Here is a 14,925-nt window from a genome sequence, read left to right as displayed (position 1 = left end):
AGTAGGGAAAACATTTTCAAACCAAAGCGTGATCTTTACACTGAGAGAGTCCCTGAAAGGCCAGGGTGAATGGGATTTGGGATGCAGCGAGCAATGGTCCCGCGTGGGCTGCTTCCAACTCCATCCCATTTGCTCAGTAGTCTCAAACTGGCTGCTTGCTTGGCATGACTAGACCCTTCTCTTCTCTGGTGGCTGAGGCAGGCTGGCTGCTTTGTTGTTGGTCCTGGTGCAAAGGTGATAAGACAGGGAGTCCCGCCAATGGTGACAGTAAAGAGTAGCCAATTCAGCTTGCCCAAGCTGCAAAAGCAAGAACCCCCTCCCCACAAATCTTTCTATTAGTCCCCTCCTTCCTGCTGAAAGGCTGGTTACTGCCCCAGCATGTTGCTCGCATGAAGTTCATAGGCCTTTCTGTGTGCATTGGATCTGCAGTTTCTGGAGGTCGTGTGTTGAGTCTGAGGCTTCCATTACGTGACCTTAGACGAGAGCAAGTGGAGAGCAGGCATGTAATTAGAGTGTGTGTGTGTGGCTGATGTGACCTTCGTGCGTAGCCTGGGTGGGCCATGGGACGCTAGCATGACCTTAAGGTGCAGTGTGTGTGAGGCTGGAGTGACTTTAGTGTGCAGCACATGAGTGGACTTGTGCGGAGTGTGGATAATGTGCCGTTCCTGTGGGACAGCCAAACGGTGGAAATGCACCTCGGGCACAATGTTAAGAAAATAGCTCTTGGAGCTGCAACTTATGCTAGAATGAGCAGCGTGCTTGGAACGGCTACATCGGTCTATGACTGTCTGTGCAAACGAGCCCAGGAAGAGCAGTAGCGACAGACTGGGGAATCAAGAATAGACCCCGCGCTGAAGCTGTGCTGAGAGCAAGTGCAACGAAGGAACCTGGCAGGATGCTGGACTTCGAGGACCAACGGTCTAATCTGGGACGGTCGATCCTATGTCTGTCCAGCGGTGCTTCTGGCGGAGCAATCTGAGTGCCCAGCTCAGCAATCGCAGAGGGATTGCCATGGCACTGAAGGAGCACGTCCGGCACCTGCCTCCGCTATGCCTGGCTTGCGCTGTGCATTGCAATTTCCCTTCCCTGTCACGAGCACTGAAATTCAGTCAGTTTTGTGAAAATACAGGAAACCTCTTAAATGGCGTTAGCTCCAAAAAAACAGCTGTTCCTCAGGGCGGAGGCATTCAGGGGCTGGGATCCTCCCCCCATCCCTGGCTGCTGCTTTTCGGAGACTGGACTGGTTCCAGTTTGTGGAGCGCAAATTGGAGATGAGCCCAAACCCAAGCTCTGGGGTCCAAGTTGGGCGGGATTCGCATCTGGATCCTTGCAGCCCAGGTCTATTGCTAGTGTCGATTCAGTATTGCCCTGCCTCACAGTGAAGCTGCAGCAGGTTGGCTGGCTCCCAAAGGAGTTCCTGCCTTGATACTCCCTAAATGTTTTTGCTACCGTTCCCCTTCAGGCACAAAGAGGAGGTAAACAGCCCCCTGGGATTAAACAAACTGCCACAGAATTGAATAATTTTAAACCCTGGAACCATAGCCTGACCCTGCACATTTAGTGTAGTGAGCGTTTGTGCTGTGTACTTTCACACGCAGAAACAGTGTTCCCTCTTCCTCTCCTAGGTCAGCAGGGTCTGCAGAAGGGATGGTTCCCTCAGGGAAACAGGGCACGTTAGAATGAGGCTAGAATCTGCCTCTGCTGATCTCGACAGTCACCTCAGTCAGGACCCCCTTGTCCCACTTGGGCCCAATCGGTCTCCTCAGCAGGAGGACTGGCTGATTTGGAGCGCAGCGGTCCTTTTCTGTCCTGGCTGTGGCGGCCGCCATCTTGGCCTGGGGAGTGAACTGGGGACTTCCAGAGCTACAAGTTTGAACTGGTTTCAGAGTAACAGCCGTGTTAGTCTGTATTCGCAAAAAGAAAAGGAGTACTTGTGGCACCTTAGAGACTCGCCAATTTATTTGAGCATGAGCTTTCGTGAGCTACAGCTCCGATGAAGTGAGCTTTTGCTCAACTAAATTGGTTAGTCTCTAAGGTGCCACAAGTCCTCCTGTTCTTTTTAAGTTTGAACTGCTACGGCTCGAGCTCAAGAGCGAAGGCACTATAGGGTGGGGGGAGACACGTAACACACTCACCAGTGTGTTAGACCTGCATTTTGGCTTTGTTATCCCTGAGATCTGAGCCAGTGGTGTCCAATGGATCACGTTGCTCTCCCAGTATTACTCGTTCCCCCTGGGCTGAGGACCACTATCTGCTGAGAAGATTAGAAGCGCTGTCTCCGCAATGAGGTGGCCGTGTTGACTCATGTGACTCTCTCGTACGTACGAAGAGGCCGCCATGTCTTTCGCAAGGACTGGGATCCACTCTATCCCTGCAGAGGCTAAATTCCAGACATCCTACGCTCTCCTGGAGGCTAATGGAAGTTGCCCATATTTGATGGTCCTGAATTTCCCTCCCCTCTGAGCCCTCATCTTTTTGGGATTCACAAAACAAGGTGACATCGGGTAGGGAAAGAGCAGTAAATTGTTTATCTGTGGATGTTTGTCTCTCTCTCCCTGTCTCTGGGGTGTATGTGTCAAAGTCCTGGTCATCAACATCACGGTTCCTGAGAAAATTCTGAATAATGGTTTAGGCAAATCAGGGGAATTGTTTTTGCACTGTCCTATAATCACATGTACTCTCATAGTAAAGAAGGTAAACAGGCTGCCCTGCTCAGGCAAACAACTCTCTGAACCTCCCCACTCTGTGCGTGTTGGCTTTACCACAATAACTACATAATCAAGAAATGGAGAATGTCAGTAGCAATTTGTCGGCTGGTGTGTTTTTGTGTTTATTTTATGCCCTATCTTAAGTTTCCACATTTGAGACACACCTGTGTTTTTGTTCATAAACTATGATAAAGTTATCACCGCTTGGAGAGGGTGCAGTGGAATAGACGTGAGCTCTGTGCCCCGCTGAAAGCAAGCAAGGACTGAAGTAGCCGTGAGTTGAGCTGGGCCACGTTTTTCGTATGAAACTGTTGCCTCCAAAAAATGCAGGTTTGGGTCGACTGAAACCATTTGCAAATTCACATCTATTTTGACAAACTGGGTTGGTTGAAACCAACAAAGAGAGAGGACTGTGTTGGAAGTGTAGAAACAGACCAGTTAGAGTCTCCAGAAATGTCTCGTTTGCTTTCTCCAGCTAGACAGTCTCCCCAAAACTGCTAGTACCACCCCCTGCTTTAACCCAGGGATTAGGGCACTCAGCTGGGAGACCCAGGTTTGAATTCCAACTCTGGAACAGGGACTGTAACCTAAGTTCTCCCCTTCCCAATCCCACCGTGTGAGTGCCCTGACAGCTAAGCTATTGTAGCATGCAGCTCTCTGTCTCCTCCATGAAGCTGTTCCACTTCCTATGGAATAGGATAGTCCCCCAGGAAGGACTGTATAATCCTCCTGTTTCGTATGGCTGGTTGGACAGAGCCATGCCATTGGCTTAGGAGATGGGGAGAAAGGAGGAGCTCAGAGCTGGGATCTGATCCAAATCTCCTTGTGGTCAGTGAGGGTCTTACCATCGACACGAGAAGGCCCATTATTCCTTAGTATCCCAGAAGGCAAGAAACTCCATGAGCAACCAAGAGAAATTTGGCTCTGACATTGAGGTGCTTAGATCCCCCCGGAGTTGCAACTGCTGAGCATCTCTTCGGGTCAGACCCTTTGCAACCCATGCTGATGAAATCCATGGGTGCACCTGGGACTCTCCCCCCCTCGATTGACCTAGTTACTCTATGTTCGCTAGTGATCAAAGATGGTGCTCGTGTTTCAACTGTGGTTGCTTCCTGGTTCAGAGCCCGAATGCGTCCTGCAGTGAAGTTGTGAATGAATGCTGGGTTGGTCCCGGCACAGTTAATTTCATGGCATCCCGACCGCCAGATTATGGAAGTTCCAGGGTTGGGGTGGGGGGTCAGGAAGGAGAAACAGGGCCAGGTGGGAAAAGGTTCATATCCAAATAGAAATATTCTGGGGACAGGATGGCTAATGGGCCATGGACCTTTTCAGTGTGGTCAGCACCCAGTCCAAGTGGGTAGTGAATGAAAGTTTCCACTAGAGAAGGACTCATTCCCAAACCCCAGAACCGAACATCCCTGATGCTTTTATGGAGACGCATGGACTCTGACCCCAAATTTTGTAGGTGGCATGTCTCTCTCTGACAGCTTGAGCCTACATCCCTGGATATTAGGCCAGCATGTGTCTTGGCCTGTCTCTGCTTGTTGACATCTAAAGGTTGCTTGGTGGCCTGTGTGAAGTGAGCTGATGATTCTCAGCCTAACTTCTTAGTGGGCAGATGTCGGCATCACCATACAGGAGGATGGCCTGGGGTCAAGGTGTTAGCCTGGACTTGGGAAACCTAGATTCAATTCCCTGCTCTCCCAGACTTCCTGCGTGATCTTGGGCATGTCACTGTCTCTCTCTGCTTCAGTTCCCTGTCTGTAAAATGAGGCTCTTTCCTACATCCACCAGTATGTTGAGAACACGGCATGTTGCAAGATGCTCTGATACTACCATAACTGGGGCCCACTCGGTACCTTAGATGCGGTCATTGGATCAGCTGTAGGCTAGACTGAAACCCTAGGGAGATGTGGAATATGTGCATAGCTCACCCACAAAATCTACTTAACAAACATCTGCTGCCGATCACAAGGGCACCCATGTGGGCGGGCTGGGGCGAGCCGAGGGCATGCAGGATACTTCTGCCCAAGGGGGAACCGCTAGCCGTAGAGCTGCAGCTGTTCCAGGGAGCTTGTCCCCAGTGTGGGTACACAACCAGCAGCCCGTGCTGCCTGCCACGTGTTACGGGCCGGACTCTAATGACAAAGCGCTCATGGAAACGAACAAAGAAAGCTCGCCTGCAGCAGCCAAAGCTGTAATCTAGGGGAAATGTTCTCCCCCCCGATAAGATAACATTGATGCATTTCAAAAGGGAGGCTGAGCCCCCTGAGCTGGCGATAGCGTGGGAATGTGCGTGGGGCCCGTGTGCCAAGGCTGCTGCCGCTTGCTTGTGGCACTTTAATGCGCAGCCTTCCTTTATTTTTACTAGCAAAAGAGCTTTTTGATTGTGCGCTTATCTGGGTTGTGGGTTTTAAAAGCCATTTCCATTGGCACAGGCCTGATAGAGAAAATGAGGACCTTTCCCCTCCGGGGCCCGTGGGTCAACCGCTGCATGAGCTGTTGCTGGGGGAGTGAGTCTGGTGCGTGCGTCCCGGGCTGCTAAGTGGCACTTTAACGTGTTCCGAAAAGCAGTGGCGAGTTTGCACAGTTCCTTCTGTGATAACAAAGAAACATTTGTTTGATGCTGGCTGTTTTCAGTGGCGATCAGAGATTTGCTCTACGCAGGGGCTAAAGAGCATCTACGCATCTCTCTAGTCTATAGGAAGTTAGGTTTGGATTGCCAGCTTGGGCAGCGTGTTCCTAAAGGCACAGTGGGCCTGATTCTCCACTGCCTCCCGCCTTGCCGCCTTTTATCCCCGTGCAAAGGGGGTGCATAAGGTGAAAGGAGACAAGAAGCAAAGGAAAAGGCAGAGGAAAGAAAAATGGAGCTCAGAAGGGAAGCTAGGGGACTAGAAAAAAGGGGCAAGACGGGATTGCTGCCGGGAAGGAAAAGGTTGATTAAAGGGGCGAGAGCGCGTTGGAATGTGGCTGTCTTAGTGGGAGCTCCTGCTAACGGCAACTGGAGGAAGTGGTGGCCACAGGACTGCAGGGCAGCCAAGCCTCAGCCCCTGCTATGCCACCCCTGGCTGTTCAGGCTGGTTTAACCCTCAGGCAGATAAACTCTTCTGAGAGCTTGAAAGGGGAGGGGGTCCCAGGGGATAGCCCTTTTCTTTTGGGAAGCGTTATCTGTTGATGGTGGGCCTAGAGCAATTGCCTTGTTAAGGTCTTGAGAATATTTGCTTCCTACAGAAGCCTGGTGGTGGTTGTGGGGAGCGGGTGCGGGGAGGGATGACTAAAGTGGTTTGCGGGATGGAAAATGTGCTCCGCATGTACAGACATGTGTACGGGTGTGTCTGTGTGCACACACACATGTGTATGTCCAGAAGGATTCACCGCTCTGTATAGGAACCACACATGTTGATGCTACATCTGGACTTGCTTTTATTTCCTGGGCTGTTGGTCTGTATCTACACACATGCACGTGTGTGTGTGTACACATGTACATACTTGCACTTGTTTGTGTACAAACCTCTGTTTGCACATATGGGCCTGTTCTTATATAGATTTGGATTTGTGTGTCATTGTTCTCACATACACACCAATCTGTAGTTTATATGGATCTGCATATTTATATATTCTATGGACGTCTCTGTTTGTGTCCTTTGGCATCTCTCCATGTGCATATGAATGTGCTGTGTATGACCTTTGCATGTGCCTGAATGTGACCCTGTCCGTATATATGGAACCCTGGAGATGGTTACATATGGACTTGTTTGCTTGTGTGTATCCAGGTATAAGTCTATGCTTGCTTGTAAGTGTATGTAAGGATTTGTCTGCATATGGCCCTTGATATGTGGCCTGAGCTTTTGCACACGTGGACCTGTTTGCACATGCAGTTGTCATTGTGCCTGTGTGTAGCAGATGTGTCTAAATGGCTCTCGTATGTCTGCATGCATAGCCTCTGAGTCTGGGGACACTGGTTGTCCTTGCATGTGCAAATAGTATGTGCCAGCCTGGAGTGTGCCATGCATACCTTTGTTTGATGTGACAGCCCACGAAGTGAGCACTTCTTGTGAATGGGATGCGGGGAAGTGTGCGTGGAACTTCAAGGATGTAAACAAACATCTGTGAGCCTATCAGCGTGTGTGCGCTGCAGTGCTTATCATTCGCAGAGCCTCTGCACTGGCTGGCTGGCTGGACAGTTCCTAGGGATGGGACTTGTATCAGCCTGAAGAAGCAAAGATGAAGCCATGCTTGGAAAGCAGGGTGAGAGGGAGCAGAGGGATAAGACTTCTGCCCTCATGATCCTGAGAAGAGGTTAGAAGGATGTGGGATGCCGCTGGTAAGTGCAATAGATGGGCTGATGCCAATCCAGAGATCTGTTGTATGACTTACTCTGTCCCTGGTGTCTGGGCTGAATTGTGGTATAGCTACGTACATCCTGCCAAGCTAATTTTAACTTGTGGTTTCGGCTGGGTGCAGTGGGCCTGAGCTACCTCTCACCACTTGGCTTGAGTCCTCTGGCTTCCACGGAGTTACTTTGGACTTGCCCTGGTGTGGGAGACTCAGTCCCAGTATTCCTCTTCACTCTCCGGCCCTATCCTGTCAATCAGCTGCCATATTCTGTCCCATATGCCGCAGCATTTCAGCGGATGAAGAGCTAAGGAAGGAAGGTACGATAGACATGCCACGTAAAAGTGCATTTGCCCCTTAGCGGCTGTCACGGTCACGTCACACACCGGTGGAGGGCTCTGTAATGCTGGGGACAGTTGAGTTGATTAAGAGGTGGCTGGAGCAGCCTTAATTCTGAATTTCCTGCCATTCAGCTTGGGCCCCTCAGCATCTGTTGCGCGGGGATAGATTTATCACAATTTGTAGCTCATGTTCCAGAGAAAGAATTGGTCCCGTGAGATCGGAAGGGGAGTGGATCTATGTGAAGAGGAGCCAACAGAATAGGAGGAGATGGTTCTGCGCCAAAGGGTACAACAGAACTAGAGAAGACTTTTAGGGTTAGAGGCTCCCATGGAGTCAGGAGAAGGGGCTCCATCTCATCCAGCTGGGCAGCACGGACCCCACGGCACCAGTGGGGCATTGGGACCCTGACAATAGTGCAGGGCCTTCCTTTCAAGCCGCCCACTCCATCTGGCGGTACGTAGCAAGGAACCTTCTTATCCCCCTTCCACGCCAGCCTACAAGGACCCTGCGTCTTCCCTCTTGAACAGTGCTGGCAGCAAGGGTCCATCGTACCGGCAGCGGTTCTGAAGGGGTTAAAGGTTAGATGGGCAAGGTAGTGGTGTTGTGGGGAGGGTGGGCAAGGGGGGGATGAGGAAAGATTCCTGGCTCTGAGTCCCAGCAAGGGCCTGTGCATGAAGGATGATCCCCCTAAAGGGTTAACCCTGGGCTAGGATATTCAAACACCTCCAGCTGAGGTAAGCACACTGCTTGTTTGTTCAGGTAAATAAGGAAGGAATTAGATATAATGGGCAAAGGAGGCCTTTGCGGAACACTTTGCATTGTAGCGCTCAGCGTCGGGGTACATATCGAGAGACAGATGCCTTTAGCTGAGTGCATTTCTCCATAGCCCACCACTTCTTTCCCACGCCTCCCCCATCCCGTGGCGGTCTCTTCTGGTGGCACTTCTCAGAGGGCTGATGCTTCTTGGCACACTCCGCCTCCTGCAAACAGTGTCCGGGTGAGTGACGCAGGGGTAGGGCTCTCGTCCCACCCCCCTGCCCAGCACTCACCACGAGCCAAGTCCCTGCACCCCAGTCCGCGCCTCTGTCCCCTCCCCATGCCTTCCTGAGACTCTGAAGGGAAGGGGGAGAACTTTTCTAACTTTCTTTCTGGATTGATGCTACAGCTGAGAACCCGCAGATCTCTGCACACCTAACGGGTAAGTCCGCCTAAGATAGTCTCGCTTCAGTGTTATGTCCGACTTACCCTCCATGGTGGTGGGGGGTACACCCTGGACCCTAAGATCTCCTAGGTTTGTTCCATCTCCGCTCTGATCCAGCCCTTTTTCTCTCATCTCCTGTCCTGTGTCATCTGAGGTCAGCTGGCTGATTCTGTGACGTGGTCACCTGGCTTTTTCTTCCCCTTGTTTTGAACGACCTGGTGAAATATCTGGGGTGGTTCTGAGATATTTCCAGGTTGTCCCAAAACTTCCTACTTCAAGATTTCTTGCACCTTCCTCTGAAGCAGCTGGGATCAGCCACTCCTCAGGAAAAGATACTGATCCAGTAGATGACTCCTACAATCCTAGGGGGCAAATATCCAAAGGCACAAATGGGAATTAGGTACCCAACTCCTCCTGAAAGTCAATGGGAGTCGGCACCTAACTCTCGTTAGTGCCTTCGAAAATCCCCCGCTAGAGCTTAGAATGAGGGACTGGGGGTCAGGACTCCTGGGTTCTGTATCTAGCTGCGTTGCTATACGACCACTGACTTAAAAAAACAACCGTGCCTCAGTTTACCCAGCTATGAAATTTAGACAATAACGCTTGTGTCTGGGAGTATTTGAGGGCTTAACTGATATAATTAGTGCATTGATTAAATAAGTGCCCCTGGAGAACCTCGCGTAGATGGCCCATAGAAGGGTAAAGTACTTGTTAGATACCACGCAGTATAAACAATGACAATTGTTAGTATACAGATCACCAGGTTTCAGTGACTGGCTTAGCTAAGCTGGGCATGCAAAGGGCTGGGGGCGTATTTGTAAAAGGACAGTGGGTGCTGTTAACCCTTTTAACCAGGCCGTCCATGTCTCAGGGCTGCCCTTCATGGTTTTCAGTGCCAAAGGCAAATTGGCTCTGGGTCTCATTTTTATGGTTATGCTCGGTTAGTGAAACACAAATGACACCTCTGATGCCAAATCCCTTACAATACCAGCTTTCTCATGGGCAGGCGTCTCTGTGGGGCAAGCGACTTACAGGGGGAGGCAAGTGCTGATATAAATAGGGGCTCTCTGGATTTTGATGGGGAACACCAAGCTCCACCGCTCCCCTGGGACACACACACAGGTTGGTGCTTAATTAAGATAGTCAGCTAGCCACTTCCCTTCCCTCTCTGCTGTTCCACCTCCCAGTGGGAATGGAGAGGTGGCAGGTGGAGAGGGCAGCTTGACCTGGGCTGCAGAGATCTGTGTGAACATCAAAGACGGCACCCAAGAGTCTCCGCATCGGGTGCAGGTAAATGAGTGGGGATCTGTGTATTTGCTGTCGTTGGAGGGGGTGGGGGAGGAAAGCTGATCTGTGCTCTCTTTTTAATAACCCAACAATAACCTGTAGAAAAGTCAGCTAGGAAGAGAATTGCCCAGGAGGAAGGTTGTCAGCAAGGTCCAGTGAGAGATGGAAAGACAGGAGAGAGAGGCAAAATCTTTTTTCAAAGTCCTAAATGCAACAGCACCCAGACATATTTCCCTGTCATCCTTAACAGGCCATGTGCCTCCCTGGCAGTCAGTTGAGTTGGCATCAGAGATCAATACGGTGCATTGACACCAAAACTTTTGGGGCATGTGACCGTTCCTTAGGAAAAGGAGAGAATGGGAGGGAACTAGACTGGATTCTGTATCCTGAGATTTCCATCCTCCCCGCCCCCGTGAAGTGGAGGAAACCTAGACAAGACATACAGACCACCAACCGTACTCCACTGCTGAAATCAAAGTTCACCTGGCCTGTCTATAGTCCGGGCTCTTGCCAGGTCCAGGAGATGAACTGAGTGAACAGGACAGGTCTGGATCATTTAAAAGTCTGTGAGGCTACAGTGTTTGAGGGACCTCTGAACCTCACAGAGCATTGTTGGTGTTGTTCTGGCCCATGTCCGTTTTGTGCTCTCTGGGGAGGCGATCCCACAGCCCTGAGGGTAGGGGATGCTGTTTGGTCATGTATCCAGCTCATTCCATCCCGGAGCAAAAAGCTAGGCCTAGCACGCCTTGCACCCCTGTTCTCAATTCAGCATGCTCAGAACCCCCCTGGATCCAGAACCAGGGACAGCTCTCAAACGAAGAGCTTCTGAGTCCTTGCTCTGAACATCCTGGGCCAAATTCTGCCCCAGGTCCCCCCTCAAGCAGCCCCAAAGAGAGGGAGTTTGTCCACAAAAATGGCGGTGCCTGGAATCACTCATCACTTGTGAAAACCTTGGCTGTGAGCTGCCTTCCATGAGGGTGGCCTGGGTTGGTTTACTGAGGCCCCTTCTCCCTTAGCCCTGTTTGGTTACGGGAACACCTAGAATCCACTTTCATAGTTAATCTCATGGCCCTCAATAAAACCATCTCATTTCCTTCTCGCCACCAGATGTCTGGCTGGCAGAGCAAATAGGCTGGTAATCCTTTCGCACCCAACCTGCTGGACTTTGACAGCCTTCATTTCCCGGTGCTCCCCATTCACAATCAGCTGAAGCTGACTCTGTCCTCAGGCCGATTCCAGTGAATCTGAGGTAACCCGTAGTATTTCTAGAGTGCCTATCTCCTTGGGATGTCAGAGGCAGTGGTATCCTAGTAACCCCTTGTCAGACAAGGGTCTGGAGGGCATGTGTCCAGCACAAGGTGGGAAGGAAGGGACTGAGAGACAACCTCAAAGGCAGTGGGTGAGGAGCAGCAGGATAAAGCAGGGATTATTGTACTCCATTGGGAACGGTGATCTGGCCTGGCTGAGCTTTCCTGGTCCTCAGATTCGTGGGAGCCAGTGTGAAGTAAAATGTGAAGGGATCTCCAGCCGATTCTCCCACACAGCAGCTTTGGCTACTTGTCACCCTTATTTGGGAGAGAGGGTTTATCTGGGATGAGGACGGAGGCTCTGGAAGACGTGGGGTTCTCTTTCCGGGTGGCTGGAGGCAGCTGTGTAGATTGGGGAACCTGGAGAGCAGGGATGGGCCCAAACAAAGACTCCAGTTCCAAACAAACCCAGACTTGGAGGGGACATTGAATCCATACTGAGCAGCTGAACCCAAACCCTGGATCCAAGTAGGACCTACCACAGACAGCAGGGATGTGATTGCCGATGCACTTGAGGACCCTGCCCACTAGGGGCACTGTAGTGAAGCTTCCTGTGGAGGTGGCATAGCCACCACGGGACCAGAACTGAGGCATGAGGCTGGGGAGAGCGGAGGCTGGCTGTCGTTGCAGCCGTTTTGAAGAGCAAAGGCTGCTGTCGAGAGCACAGCTGAGTCAGCCACTGGGTCTTTGGAGAACTCCTGCTGAGAGGTATGGGGGGCCCAGGGGAGTGGGAAGGGATAATTTAACTGGTGAGCTTTGGGAGGTGAGCATGGACACGGGGAGAACTTCCACAATGGGTAGAAACTTGAGTCTTCCCCAGGGTGCTCATTTGCAAATCTTTCCAGGCCACGGTTTGCAGACTCAAGAGTTGCAGGCGAGTTTTGCAAAAGCTTCTGCCTCTCTTGGTCCTTAGCTGATCTGAGCCTCTGGGCTTCAGAGGCCATGCATCACTGCTCCCAGGTTAGACGCTCTTGCTTCTATGACCAGCTGGTCCCAGCTGGCGAGGGAATGTGTGGGAGAAGCAAGCAGAGCCAAGCAGCTCAGCCCTTGGCTCTCTCCCCCTGGGATGCTTACAGCCGGGCATAAGGCCAGCCTTGGGGGCTGCTGAACCAGTTACCAATGGCGACACCTGCAAATCCACCCCTGCAATTGGGGATTGTTGAGATCTCTGCAGCCTGCCACATCCTTTGGGCTCACAGCATGGTGCAGGCTCAGAGAGCTGGGGCATTGGCCTATGTGATATGCAGAGAGTCTCGAAACTGGGTCCTCCGGCGTTGCCAATGTTGTCTTTCAAAAATCCAGGACGTGCCTGGTGGGGGCGGGGGTGGGGGCACTGGGCCAACTTTGAGTGGCATCGTGACCCTGTGCGCCAGGTCACAACACCAGCTGCCTCCCCGTCGCATGCTAAATTGGCCTGGGGATGCCTTTGATCCCATATGGCAGCCATGGGGTAAGCGCCACTTGAGTGGCCTGGGATAAAAGGCATCCCGGCCTGATTTAGTAAGGGACAGGTGATTTTTTTATTTAAATAAGGGATGTCCCTTATAATTCAGGCCTGTTGGCAACCCTAGGCTCCCTCTGCCAACCCTCCTGCCAAATGCTCCGCTCCATGGGCATGGCCTCAAACTGTCTCCCCACACCAAGGTGGAGGTGCGGGAGGGGGAGGGGGAAGAGGAGCACTGTCAGGCCCTCATGAACCCTTACATCCCCACTGGGGCACACTAATTCTCAGGGTGCTGGGGCTAAAACCCTGGTCCTTCAGCACAGCCCTTAGCCTCTTGAGGGGCAGCAGGTCCCATCGGAGCTGCAGGTTAGTGACAGGCCCTCGATCAGCCCAGCCACTGGAGGGTGACGTTACACACCCATAGGGCCAGGTTGTTGCAGCAGGCACCAGCTAGGCCTCCTAATCTCTCCCCCAATGCCCACCAAGGTGGCTGAGGCATGGGCGGTATGTAGGCACTGTAAACTGCATTAGTTGGCTCCAGGGCTGAGGGAGATGGGTGCCTTGCCAGAGAGAGGGTGCACCAGATGGAGAGGGTGCAAAGACTCCGCCTCCTCCCTGTGCAGGGGAGTGGGCATGGTGGGCTCTCTGGAGTGCAGGGACCACTCCCTCCTAGCGCCCTCCGGAGGCGGCAGAGAGCTGCACTGCCTGCTCTGTATGGCTCCACAGAGCGAGCTGGCTGCTGTGGGAAGTGCACGGTGCAGTACGTGTGCTCACCCGGAGAGCCTCGGAGCCTCCCGGCACTCCCCCTGCTGCAGCCCTGCCCTGGTGCCAATGAAGGGCTGTGCCTTAATGAGGCTATGGGGTCCCAGGCCTGCCTCTCTCCTACCCTGTGGGAACAGCTCGTGGAGGGGATCAGCTGGGGAACGGGGCTTGGAATCCCGCTGCTGGCAGGGCTGTTTCCTGGCTCCCTACTGCAACAGGGTCATAAATTGGACCATTAGCCTCTGGGTACAGGAGAAAACATGCCCGGGACCTGCCTTTGTCATGTGGCCCTTTCCAGGCAGCACCAGAAACTTGGCACAAGGAGAGAAGGCCCCGGCTGCCCCATCAACTGCATTCTGACTATGCAAAGCAGTTCAGCTAATGTTCTTTGGAGCCTGATGCCTTGAGGCATCCTCCTCGTTTATACAGTTACCTACCTCGTGCTCTCACTGGCCTGCCTCCCGCAGGCAGTTGTTCCTCCGTCTCCCTTTAGCCCTCTGAGGATGAAGGGCTGGGTGCCCTCCAGAGCTAAGCCACCGGGTCAGTGCGGAGGATACAGGAAGGTAAGATGGATCTCCAAAGGGCCACACAAGGGGGGCTGGTAACTTTGTCCAGCTCCCTTTGGGCACAGAGAGAAAGAAAGAGCTAGTAAGATTTTTTTCATATACAATTGTTTGTTTTGTTTTTTTTTAATGGGAGGCAGTGTTGTCTTCTGCTTAAACCACCAGGCCAAGAAGCCTGACTCCTGGATTCCTGACTTTGGCATTCACTCCGTGTGTGACTTTGGACGAGTCACTTAAATGCTCCATGCCTCTGTTTCCCCTTCTGCAAAATGGGCATAACAACTTTTGCCAAGTGCTTTGAGATCCATAGGTGCCACCAGTTGTTAAATATTGTTTTTAGCCGTTGTGATGTGTTTGCTGAATTCCTTTCCAAAGTCTCATCCTAGCTTAAAAACCAAAAAAAAAAAAACCCCATAGGAGCTGCCTATTAACACTCTCCTATCCTATTTTAATCTGAAGCTTCTTTTTACCCACCGGGTCTACAGGATTGGGCTGGAAAACTAGGAAGAACAGGCTCCCTTGTGAGATATCTGGGGATCTTCCCTCTTGGTGAGGCTCAAAAGGCAGAGGAAACAGCCTTTCTTCCTCGTGATTTTTCAGGGGATCAGCTTATGTTCCTGACTAGAACCCAAGATACAGAGCCAGCATAGGGATAAGGGGCGGGCGAGGGAGGAAGAAATGTAGTTTGGTCAAAGGTTCAGGCTCCATCTGAGTTTATCCACTTTGGGTTGCCTGACGGTGGCATATACCTGCCTCCTCTGAAAGCATTTATGGCCACTGGATTAGAGTTGAAGACTACTTTGGCTTCCTTAGTCCTACATGGGCTGCTAAAAGGTGTCAGATTCTTCTCCAGCGTGTGGTCTCTCCTCTTTAGTTGTCTGAGACGTCTCAAACTTCCTGTTCCAGGAGGGCTGGAGACACAGAACTGGAACCTGGCTTTGGAACACTCCCTGATTTCTGGGGCCAGCTTCAGTGA

General features: G+C 51.9%; 1 protein-coding gene across 2 annotated transcripts in view; it reads left to right on the top strand.

Moving 5' to 3' along the window:
* The window catches only part of SPDEF (SAM pointed domain containing ETS transcription factor), a 58,391-nt gene that overhangs the window by 21,883 nt on the left and 21,583 nt on the right, over nt 1-14,925 (top strand). Inside the window, exon 1 of one of the 2 annotated variants that reach the window (XM_073319469.2) lies at nt 13,887-13,949. The exons of the other annotated variant lie outside the window; for it this stretch is intronic. The gene's annotated coding sequence lies outside the window, so the exon portion shown is untranslated. Of the gene's footprint in view, nt 1-13,886; nt 13,950-14,925 lie in introns of those variants that run through there. 2 annotated transcript variants of the gene reach the window in all.

Source organism: Lepidochelys kempii, chromosome 21, assembly GCF_965140285.1.
Source record: "Lepidochelys kempii isolate rLepKem1 chromosome 21, rLepKem1.hap1, whole genome shotgun sequence".
NCBI classification, from domain to species: domain Eukaryota; kingdom Metazoa; phylum Chordata; order Testudines; family Cheloniidae; genus Lepidochelys; species Lepidochelys kempii.
Note: the sequence above shows the minus strand (reverse complement) of the source record. Positions and strands in the feature narration are given on the sequence as shown.